This window comes from Protopterus annectens, chromosome 3.part0 (assembly GCF_019279795.1).
Source record: "Protopterus annectens isolate FY-2018-M chromosome 3.part0, PAN1.0, whole genome shotgun sequence".
In the NCBI taxonomy this organism is placed as follows: Eukaryota; Metazoa; Chordata; order Ceratodontiformes; family Protopteridae; genus Protopterus; species Protopterus annectens.
In genome coordinates, this window is record NC_056731.1 from 245,381,278 (window position 1) to 245,393,816 (window position 12,539).

Below are 12,539 nucleotides of genomic sequence, written 5' to 3' on the forward strand. Positions count from 1 at the left end.
TTATGCTTTAGGTGTGTCAAAGTATTGTTGTAATTTACCTCTTAAGACACATAACACTTATAAAACTGTATTCTTCTTTTCTGCGTTTTAAAGCAAGATTCACTTAGAATAATGTCTATCTCTTACCAACAGTCTGTATATTGTTTTTCTCTGTGCATCAATTGATGAACACATTTATTGCCCACCTTTGACAGTTTTTTTTCCATTTTTTTTTTTGGGTCATCATTGGTTTGCAGCTCTAAGATGCCATTTTTACTCATGCTTGCATGACTTAATGGGCACTCACAGACTCATTGGCTGTGCTTTGTGTTGCTCTGATGCTCTAATAACGAAAAGCTGTTTTCCTGATTTTCTAAGCTGTTTGAGTTTTCTTTTATTGTCTTTTGTGGAACATTTAGCAGGTGTTACAGTGCTACTGATAATGGGTGAGCCATATTAACTTTTACTTAGTACTGTTTCCTTGAAGGCAGACCCTTGATGTACTTTCCTACAATACTATGTCTTCTTTAGTCTGGCTTATTTCAGCTGCAGCACCTTTTCAACTTGCTTGATAACTTACATTATTTAACAAGTTACTGCTGTCTCTGAGGCACATGGCTTAGTTTAAAACAGGTACGTTTTGGTAGCTCTTCTTACTGAAATGTGTGCTGCTAGATCTTGCATGTTTCAACTTCATCTTCAGTTCCCCGGTATGAATTACTTTAGGATTCTGCTGCAGTCATACTACTGTTGTAAGCATGTGACTGTTAGAAGAGAATAGAAAACATGAAACACAAAAATCTGTTAAATCTTTGTTATATAATGTTTTGAAGGGTCACTGTTCAAAGTATGCTTATTTACATTAGTGAGTGAGGCCAGGCAAAATAAAGTTGCACACAAGACAAATAAAGAAAAATTACAATAGCATACTGCCATACCTAAAATAAATGAATAGTTTGAGAAGAATAGCAGACTGTTTGATATGAAACATTACTGCACTAAGGTGTTTCCTACTGGATGGGTTAATTTTGTTTTCAAAACTTGTGTTTATAAAATTATTTATTTACAAATAATGGGAGTTAAAATATTTTCTCTACAGATGCAGTACTATTCAAACCTTAGTTTCCATAAGTTAATCATATAGTGACCGCAGTGAATGTCTACCAGAGACGTTTTCCATTCATTGGATTCAGATGTGGGGAAATGCTTCCAAAAGCTTTTGATGCCGGGTTATTGCACTACTGTTATTTATATTGTATATCGTGTTTTAGTTTTAGTAGCATTTGCTTTGGCAACTTTTGCCTTTGAAATGCAAGTTTTTGTAAGTCATAATATTTCAGATCTTGCAGGAATTATAGTATCCAGTAGGAATAACAATAAGAAAACTTTCACTCTAAAGCTGATGAGCCTAAGGGATGTCTAACTTGTGACCGACTCTCTTATACTGACCAGTGTTAATTAAGCATCAGTCCATGTTATTATAATAGAATCAGCTATCCTTGCTTTATTATTTAGTCCCCTTCAGGCTGTGCCCTTTGAATAAAATCTAGCCAGTCCGAATAAATCCCATCATAACCCCAACCCCCAGCAAAGGATTTTTGCTTAACTGTATACTTTGCATGTGTGGTACCACAAGCTGTAATGCTGCAGAATATACTTAACATACACAGTAAAAAAGGCTAAATGCCTCAGTCAAGGTATTACATTCTCAGCACACAGATCCATTCAGGGAGATTAACAGAGTACCATCACCAGAGGCGTTTCTGCACAAGAAAATTATATTTCTCTACAAGAATGTCAACAAGCATGTCCATGAGGGATTTCAGCAACTGTTCTAGTTTTTTACCACATTCAAAACAACGTCACTGGATGAAGTGGGAGTCATCAAAAGTACCCATAACTGGTTTGGAAGAGCTGTGGCAAAAGGGGAATCTCGGTTTTGTATACGTGACAAACACAGATACTTACTGGATTTTACCAGTTGTGTCTAGAGTTTCAGCACACACTTTGGATCTATGGGGGGAAATATCAGATCTATTCCTTATTCTCAATTCTTTTCCTGGCCGAAACAAGTCCTTTGACACAAATTGAATTTCATGAGGTATGCTCACAAGATTGAATGCTGCAATGAATACTGAACACAAAAATTGTGAACTGCAGTAATTTTCCACTTTGAAGCAAAGTATTCTTGAAAAGGTTGATTGAGACTTGTATTTTTTTTTATTACACGTGCAGGTAATTTATAGCATTTTGCCCTGTCATGGAACCTTTGTAAAGATCAGAGGCGGAGACCCTTCTAGCCCATAAAACAGATATAAAAAGATGTAGCCTGGGAAATCACAACAAAATATTCAAGAATACCACTATTTGTGGTTGTTCTTTTGTAAACTAAAGCTGTATTTTAACTGCTGTCTTAACATTTTTTACTTTCCTGCAGCCAACACATGCCATTTCCATATACTGCTTTAGTAGTGAACTGAATAAATATAGTAATATGATGATGATGAAAGGAAAACTGTGAGGCAAAACATGGACTAATGTGGTGTCCCTATGCATAAACACAGAGTTGCGGGGATCATTTACAAGACCACTACCTCTCTGGAAGAAATTAATGACTGATTTGAAAGTTAAACATAGCTCTTAAAGAGTTGTAGAACATAGCAATATGTTTTTAAATAACAAACTTCAGTTAACTGATACTGTTGGGATACAGCAGATAAACATTTTCAGTAAGAAAGTGATACAACATTCAGTCTTTAAGACAAAGTGGCAGTGAGCACTCTAGCTGAAGGATTATGTTTTACTCCAGACTGCCAGTACACTATCACACTGTCAAACACAATATACTGAAGATAAAGACTGCTATGATTCAAACTTGATGACTTTTGCGTGGGTGTGTGTATGTAAATACACACATAAATGTGTATGAAGAACTGCAAGACATTTTAACTATGTACTGTAACTTAGAAAATATATATATCTGGTTATCCAGTGAAGTATAAAAATAGAAAAGGAAACAAGGTAGGCAGCTTTACTGGAATGTAATAATGTATACTGGAATGGTGAGTACTTCATAAAACTATTATCCTACTTTCAGGAGAGTCACTAACACAGTAAATGATAATATTTGAGGAAAATCCCAAGCAGCAAATATGTAATCTCTCAGTGGTAGACTACAATGGGATTTCCTTATTGTACAGCCATGCCAAAACACATCTTACCCACAGACTGAGTTTCTTAGACTGTAGTGTTCAGTAATACATGGATGACAGTCCAAGTTGCTTCTTCTAGTGTCTTTGCCCATTCTGATTATCTTTATTTTTCAAAGTATAATTTTGAAATAGCAGGTGTCTTGGCTTAATTGAGAATTTTTAATACTCTAGAAATTTTGAAATTAAAATTCTACCATACAAGCTGCCAGACTGGCTTGACCAGAGATGAAGAATTCTGCCTTTCTCTTGAGGGAGCCTAAGGAGATGGATGGGGGTTGGGTTTCAAAAGTAGAAAAAAATATGGTTGTCTTGCCTAAGCAGGGGCTCTCAAAGTCAATCTCATTCCATCTAGTTTTGATTTCAAGCACCTTTTAAATAAGTTGAGCAGGGGAGTGGTTTCCTGATTCCAACAAAACTAGACGGCATTTAGTTTTTCACCATTCAGATGACAAAATAAGGAACAAAACACTGGAAAATGGAGTAGCAAAGAGCTCCACTTTGAAAAGGTCTATGCCATTCATCAGACAGGGATATCTATCTGCTGAAGGATTCTGCCCACATATTTTCCTGTCCTGCAACAGACTGCCACCAGGATTAAGTGGTGACGAACTGTCCACTGCCACATTAACAACCCTCCAGGAAAGCTGTCAGCACCTTGGCTACTCCTCCTTGTTTATGTACTACAGCACTGCAGTACTGTCCTTGTTGCTCTGAACAAGCCGTGGCTAAAAAGTGTCCTAAAATGCACCTAGCTTGCAACTACTTTGATTTACTTTGTAAGGATTTTGAAGGGATCTTTCCTATGAAGACTAGTAACCCGATTCTGGTAGATTCCTGAAATGGGGTCTCCAATAATAATAAAAGGAAAGCTACTGCTAATCTATTTTTTCGGGGGGGGGACTGAGAAACCAGTGACATTCCTAGTGACATTTGTTTACATTATGCTACCAAAGAGGCATTATGGGGGTTGACATAATAGTTAAGGTGATTACCTGACACACAAAAGGTACAGAGTTTGATTCTCACCAAGGGGAATCTGACTATGTTTAAAATGGTCCACAAGGGCAGCTAGCCGAGTACTTACCTATGAACCTATAAAGGCATACCTTCTTCACCAAGTCCAGTATTGTAATTCTGTCCTCCAGAGAACAACAGTCTAATTCTTGACATTCTACAGGAGCATGTCTCTCTCTCTCTCTCTCTCGGTCAGTCCAACAGAAATGTAATAATCCCCTCCCTGAAAAAGGGACCTCTTACATGGTCATACATACATATTAGGCTAATTGTCTTGAAGAGACATTTTAAGCATTGCCATCCTCCCAGGTGTCCGAATCAAACTCTGTACTTTGTATCTATAATTTTATGCCAAACCTACCCTGTTCTGTTTGGTCTTGCAGAAAGAACCCTTTCATTCATACTGAATCCAAAACTGCCCTTAGGAAGGTTACTGCTCGGCTTTGGATTAATTCCACTACTACTGACAGCTGTTGACAGAGAGTACCTGATTGTGTCACAGTGCAGCAATCAATACAGCTCTTTGTTGTTTGCACATTTAATGAAGACAACAAAGTTTAACATTCTGCAAAAATACTCTTGGGGCACTGTAACCTTCAAAAGGAACAGTGCAAAATGGAAGTAAAATAGAAGCAAAAATCTGCCACTTACAATTTCATATACAGTTACAGTCAAAAAGTTTGACTTTGGTCTATTAAACCTGACAAACAAACTTGCTCTGCTACAACATGCCTGCATCAGTTTGCCTACACAAAGCATATAAACACATGTAATCATACAACTCATAAAACAGGACTGTTTTTATCCAAAAGCATTAAACAAAAATCCTAACATGCATGTTTTGTCTATGGGAAAGTACCGCTGACCCCCCCCCCTCCTATTTTAAATTCTTACTCTGAGGTCACTGCAACTTGGAGAAAGAGTCTTCTTTCGGCTTTTCCCGGTTAGGGGTTGCCACATCAGAACTCCGGTCTGCTAATGATTGGCAGTGGATTTTTGCAGTGCCGAGTTGCCAGCCCGGTGCCCAGCCTTCAAAGAAGGCAAATCCATTCACGCACACACCTACCTGCATGTCTTTAATGTCACTCGACCGCAGGGAGGACATGCAGACTCCACACAGACGGTGCTGAAGCTGAGAATCGAACGGGAGAACCTGATAATTAAAAACAGTCTCTTTCTCTGAGGTGCTGCAATCTCAGAATGCAGCAAAGCCACTAGATTTTGCATCCACATAACTACTTATGTATACCGGGTTAAAAGCCAGGGACATCATCTTAAGGCCAATCTTACTTGCTGATGCCATTGGAAGCTGCATCAACTGCATCATATTCAAACTTTTGCATATCTACACCTGTTTTAGCAATTGTTACAATATGCTTCTCCATGGTTACATATCACAGATATGAGTTACCATACTGTAAAAGCCTCATTACTGCAAAAAGTAAAATGGCATTCCTGCACTGAAAAAGTGAATTCTGAAATTTACTGTAGAATGATTCAAGTGTTTTTGCATCCTGCACCACAGACATAGTTAGGGAAAGCACTCAGACACCACAACCTTGTACACACCATACATGCCCACACATCTGTTAAAAGAGTCTTATACATGAGAGGATCACAACTGTCCTTGTATTGCAACACATATCCCCTTCTCTGGTTTATACTTTAAAACACTGTACATGATTATGTTCTTTGATGAGCTACCATGTGTGATACTTGCTGTCAAATGGAAGGTTAACTCAAAAGAAGAGTTTTCTTTCTGCATTCATTGGAACACAAGGAAACAGTAGAAGGGTCATCATTAAGAATGTTGTACAAATCATATTTATCTGTGGGAGCTCAGCGCATTCTAATCTGTTTGCCTTTAACATAGTGCAGGAACCTGCTTGTCTTGATGAAAGGGAGCTCAGCTCAGTCTAATCTGTCTGCCTTTAACATAGTGCAGGAACCTGTTTGTCTTGATGAAAGTTCTTCAATGAACCTCATGGAAGACTTACATTTTTATATGTTTCTGTTACTGCCCACTTCTCCAAAGATATCCGAGGTGATTTCACTCTGTTTTTCACTTTGTATTCACATGAATTGGAGTTTTTCACTTTGTATTCACATGAATTGGATTTACTTTTCTACTATCTTTTGTTTCCACACAATTTTTTGTAATTTCTGTAATGCTCTCTCTCTAACAAAGAAGCTGAAGTTTTAAGCCTTCTTAACCTAATGGCTTATATTAGAGTCTAGACAACACTCGTCTGTTATGACATGTCCAGAGACAAAATTGTTATGGAATTCTTCAGAGGATGTTTGTCCGACAATACACCTGTTACTGGGTTTTGAAAAGAAAGGCATTAACTTCCAGATGAAATACTTTGAAACTAATTTGGTAGTGAAAATGTTATAATTAACTCAATGACCTACTGAATAAAGACAGGCATGACAAAGGCCTAACTACTAAATAATAGAAATGCATACAGAGAATGAAATTGTTAAACTAATGGCTTTGAAGGGGTGAGATCTGATGCAGAAGCCTAGGGAGGAGCATTTCTTAGGTGTAAAACGTTCACATCATCACATGTCACAAAGTACATTGGCATAAGACCAGTGGTAACTTTTTGCAGTGGTGCAGGACTGGTACAGATGAAATGGCTAGATCAATGCAGCTTCACTGCTGAGTGAATTCAAATGTTCTGTGTTATTCTTACACAGACTTTCTCCAAAGTATGATTTAAATTTATCATACACTGTTGCTGTATCAACCAATTACTTATCAACAGCCAAGGTATGGCAAATTAAAAGGTTAACTGCCTATGGTATAGTTCAGGCCTTTGACTCCAAAATTAATAAAGAGATTTTGTAGTAGTCCATTTGAGTGACCCTCCTCATGGACTGCTCCAAACCTCATCCTTTTACAACTAGCCCATCAAAAACCCTGCCAATGAAGAAACTTCTCAGGAACAGATCATTCAGAAGGTCCTTTGGTACACGGATAAGAGAGATGGCTGGGCCTGTGAGATAACCACTTTGTAGGGGCAACCATAAAGTAGTAGTGGTCATGGACAGACAGGCCCAGAATGGGGTGAAGTTAGGATGCATGCAACTTTTTTTTAACAGAAACATAATGTTAATTATTTTATTGGGAGGAGCATTTCTTAGGTGTTATATCAGTTTATTCTTCAATTACACATCTGCTTTGCACATTCAAAAACTAGCTGGGATGTTGGCATAATGGTTAAGGTGTTTACCTTACAGACACAAGGTGCAGGGTTTGATTCTAACACTGGATAATTGGCTAAGCTTAAAATAGTCCACAAGGGCAGTTAGCCTTGTACTAATCTATGAACCTATAAACTTTGTCTCTCAGGTGTGGTTATTTTTTCCCAGCACTGCATTTCCAACCTATACTTGCCATAATAAAGCAAAGCAAGTTATAAATTATGTCACATAGAATTAAAAAAAAATGTTGGGTAGACTGATACTGACTACATATTATGTACAACATTTGATTTTTAAAGAAGGAGTTATCACTACAGGAGGTGTGACAGGATCATACAACCAGCTGAAACAGTCCCAGTACTAAAAGCAGAGCAAACTTGAATAAAAAGGTAAGCGCGTTTGCAATTGTAACATTGCTTCATCAGACCATGGACTGCGCGTTTCTGTAGGGATTTTTGTTTTTTGATTTTCTGGTGATAGTTATTCCGTACAGTTTATTACTGGAGGTTTTGTTACTATTGGATTTATACCACATTTATGTTACATGTTCCTACCAAGTGTGATCTAGACAGCTTCTCATAATCCTCCTGTGCCATTTTCTTGGTAGTGTCTGGTAGCCCAGTACAGTCTCTACTATTGTGCCTCTCCCTAGGGTGACAGTACAACCTGCTTACCCTTTCCATGGCCATGTTACTGCTAGGTCAATTAGCACTTTATCCTCCATTCACACATCTTGTTTTTGTGTCCCTAGTAGCAGCTGAAGGGTCAATCAAGCCTCTCTGCTGTCCCTTTCCTATGTATGCTGCCATGTTTCTGACAACAGTGAGAACCACTGCACATTACACCATCATACTCCTCACCATGTCGCCAATAGAAGTAGCCGCCTCTCTATTTACCCCAACATCTTCCTCCATTTCACCAAGTTCCTAGTTGCAGCCGAAGAGTAAATCATCTCAGACTACAAACCCAAGTACCTTCAATTTTCCATTATGTCATATCTGTAGCAGCAGAGGGGTCAGGTATCCCTCTGACTTCTCCTTTCATGTTGTCATGTATCAGTAGCAGCAACAGCTGTCATTATAACCCGCCCCATCCTCTTCTACTCCACAACATTATATGTCTGAAAAGAGCTGAAAGCTAAGTCAGCCCTCTCCACCAACCCCCTCTATGCTACCATATCAGCCCTAGAAGGAAAATGGCTAATCAACCCCCTATTCATCCCTTCCTTCATGTTACCTAGTAATAGAAGTGTCTATCAACTTTAACAGTCCTCCCAATTCCATGCTACCATATTTACAGTATCACCTGCTGTAGCAAAATGGCTAACGTAATATCATAATCACCAAATCATTAGTGTGTTCATTTGGTGTCGATTTGGTGTCGATGCACTGAAACAATTTTTTTTTCATTTGTGTGCGCGCGCGTGTGTGTGTGTGGGGTGGTTGCGGTTCTCACACATTATCATGCAGGACCACAACAGTTTAGGTGCAAATTGTTTTAAGTGTGTATTAATGAAACATATATGCAAAATGGACTATGGGGTGGCTCTATAGTATACAAATATGGAGGATTGACTATGCCCCAGGTGATCAAAGTTTGTGTAGAGGTTACAGCACTACAGGGGCCAGTCAGGAAGGAATAAGAAGCCACTGAAAGTCCCACTGCATGAATGCTTCTTGGGAAGGCTGATGCACTGCTTTCCCAAGCACAGGCACACAGAAGGTGCAAGCACAGATAAAGTGCGAGCGTGTGCACTCTACTGGGCAATTCTGATTGTAAGGAAGTCTCACTTGGCAGTTCAGCCTAACCGCCAAATGAGAGAGCTGCTTGGAGTACTGAAAAATCTTCTAATCTAATTAGTAGATGGCCATAGTCCCTGGTTATCATCTTTTCTTTCAGATATCCTCCAGTACTGGGACAGGGAAATAAATGATTGGCCAGCAGAAGACTGGACACAATGATCACAGGTGGACATGGAAAAAAATCATTAAAAAAATGGAATCTGATCTGGTAACAACAAACTGACTAACTAAGAATCTGCCAAGATGAATTTACCTTTTCTTTTTTTTTCAAACTAGGATTGTTGTTGAAGTTTGAAAGGGGTGAAGACCCTGTTATAGTACTGAAGCTTTAGACTGCTCCTTAAAAACTGTACTTGGACATAAACTACAGAGCATCGAAAGAGATCATATGGACTACTAACAAAAACATATCATAAACATATGAATTTCAAAATCAGGGAAATTGGGGGAATAAAAAACAATAGCTCTTATTACTGATCCCATGCCAGAAGAGCTAGGGCACACCGCTGGTAGGACTTAGTCTTCCCATGTGTTGAGTTACCAACATAACTGTCGTGTTGTCAGTGCAAATCCTAAAAGTCTCTGGGTTCCATATGTGGGAGAATATCTGAAGGACTTGAATAGAATACGGGCCTTCATTTTTTGTGCTCTATCATCTGTTTGGGGGACCACTGCTCCAGAACATTTGAAGAGCTAGCCCATGCTCCCCAGGCCAGATTTGACACATCTGTGTGCATTTTCAGGTTGGGAATGAGTGGACAGACGAGAAGGCTTGGATTTAGTTGGATTTCAGAGATCTACTACTGTAATTCTTTCTTCAGAAAGGGCAAATGGGGGATTTTGAAGTCCAGTGGGTGACAGTGCCGAGACCAATGAGATTTCCGGTACCAGTGGATCTTTCTCGTGTAGCTTGACAAACGGTACCATAGGGATGGTTGCTGGCATGTAAGCCAGGGTTATTAGAATTTCCACTGCAGGAGGAGACTGAAGGAGGATTAGGGATTGAACTTCCTCTTAAAGAAGAAATGCTGTTTTCAGATAGGTATCCCAGTCTGTAGCCCAAGAACACCAGATCCTGGGAGAGTGTTACAGAAGATTTCTAGAGATTTGAGTATGAACTCCAGTCTTTCCAGAAAAGAGATTGTGAAACTGAGATGTAGTCATAGGGTGTTGTGAGAAGAACCCTGGATACAGTCATGCAGTTATGAGAAAATCTGTATTCCCCTGGGTTCTGCAAAAGGCAAAGGCTGGGGAGATGCACTTTGTGAAAACCCTGGGAGAAGTAGATAAACCTAAAAGTAAAGCAGAGAACTGAATGTGTAATAAAAAGCAGACAACTGAAAATGTGATGAAAACGCAAAGAAGCTGAAGAATTTGCTGCAGATGGGGTGGATGAGGATATGCAGGTATGCATCCTTTAAGTTTAGAGAAACTAGAAAGGCTTCAAGAAGGATAACAGGAAGAAATGTTTGCGAGGACAGCATACTGAATGATGGCACTTCCAAAAAGGTGTTGAGATTAAACAAGTCCACAGTGGGGTGTCAAGTGCCCTATTTGCTGGGAACCAGAAAAAGTCTTGAATAAAAGTTTTTATCTAGGTGTTGTTGGGGCACTGGTTCCATGGTGTCTTGGTCAAGGAGGTCTTCTAAGAAAGGTGGAAGGAAGTGAGCCTGATTGGAAGGAGGAGAGGAAATTCCCCTCAACGATGGAAATTTCTTCCAAGATATCTTGTAACCATGTTGAATGATGGGTAATACCCAGTTGTCTGCAGTGATGAATTCCCAAGCTGGAAGGGATCAAGTAAGTTTTTTGACAAGGGAATTCCTGGACCAATTAGAGAGGGGGAAGCAGCACAGAGACTGAGGCTGACGTCTGGAAAATGAAGGTTTCTAGATTTGGAATCTCTGGCAAGTTTGTCATGAAATCTTTTCCTGGGCTGTTTTAAAGTCCTGCATCATTTTACCCTTCTCTTGCAAAGTCTTGAACATTTTACTGCAGAAGGACAAAATACAAGTTCCCTGTGAAGAGAGAATCCAGATGCTTGAACTTATCTTGGAGGGACTGTAAGTGAAGCCAAGCAAGTCTTCTAATAATAGATCCAGTAGCAGCAGCCCTGGAAGAAGCTTGTGCAGCATCATAGCTACATTTAATGGAATGCCTTGCAACTTGCTTGACCAAGCATACATATCACTTGTTGCTTAGCATCAAAACCCTTGACGTCAGCCATGGTCTTAAGTCCCCTAAAATAGGCAAAACGTATTTTGTCATTTGAGGCTGGTGATTTAAGGCTCTAAAGGCAAGAGTGGCAGAAGTGCAAACCTTCTTACCATACCTGCCCATGGCCCTGCTATCTCTGTCAGATGGAAAAGCATTAGCAGCTGGTAGAGGCTTAGCAGATTTGTTCAGTGGAAAAATAAAAAAAAAAGAAGGATCTCCTTCAAGATTTTTTGTAGACAAACTTTAGGTCCCTCAGGTACTTTATAAAACCTATCAGACTTCTTGGGAGCTTGAGGCTGTGAATCAGAAGAATTAGAAGTGGAAGCAAAAGCATCCAGGAAGACCTCTAAGACTGGAGGAATGGGAAGGTGAAGAAGCCCCTACCTCCAACAAATTATAGCATTATTTTTGTACATCAGTCACCTGTTTGGTTTCCCAATCAAAATGTTGCATCATTTCAGTTATACATTCCCCAAAATAAATTTCCTCAAAAGGGAAGTCAGGGGGCAATAAGCCATCATCAGAAGCAAGCTGCCCAGGAGAATGCATTTACCATGAGTATATTACTGAATCTTCATCTGAATCAGATTTCTCTTCCTCTTCAGATGAAGATTCATGTTGTCTCTTTTGGGAGGGTGAGTGAAGGAGTAGAAAGGAATGAAGGGGGTTTCAGAGACAAAATTACCTTGTATAAGCTCTGTGAGAATTCAACCCATTCTTTTTGAGTCACTGGAGCAGGAGAAGCATGTTTGTTTTTTGTTTCTTTTCCATATAGGTGACCTCAACCCTTAAGAAGTATGGCAGGTTGGAACCATGATGGACCTTGATCAAAGCACCCAGCACCTCTTCCCTAACAAGAATTTGAAGAATGCCCCCTGGTCTTTCTGAAATGATCACCTCATTTCTCCCCTTCTCTACTGTTTCTGTATGAGAAGTCTCATTAGACGTGCAAGAGTTAGACCATACTGTCCTCCAGCGGGTTGCAGTAGTGGGTGCCTGACAGAGTGGGATGTACTGCGGCTTCCTGCAGTATCTCAATGGGTGCATCTGAATCATACTAGGCAGCAGATGGTTCAGGCCTAGTTTTCTTAAACTTCTTTTTAGG

At 39.5% G+C, this 12,539-nt stretch overlaps 1 protein-coding gene across 7 annotated transcripts in view; it reads right to left on the reverse strand.

The window, feature by feature from the left end:
* Positions 1-12,539, reverse strand: part of TRAK1 (trafficking kinesin protein 1) — a 969,724-nt gene that overhangs the window by 119,596 nt on the left and 837,589 nt on the right. The window lies entirely within an intron of this gene.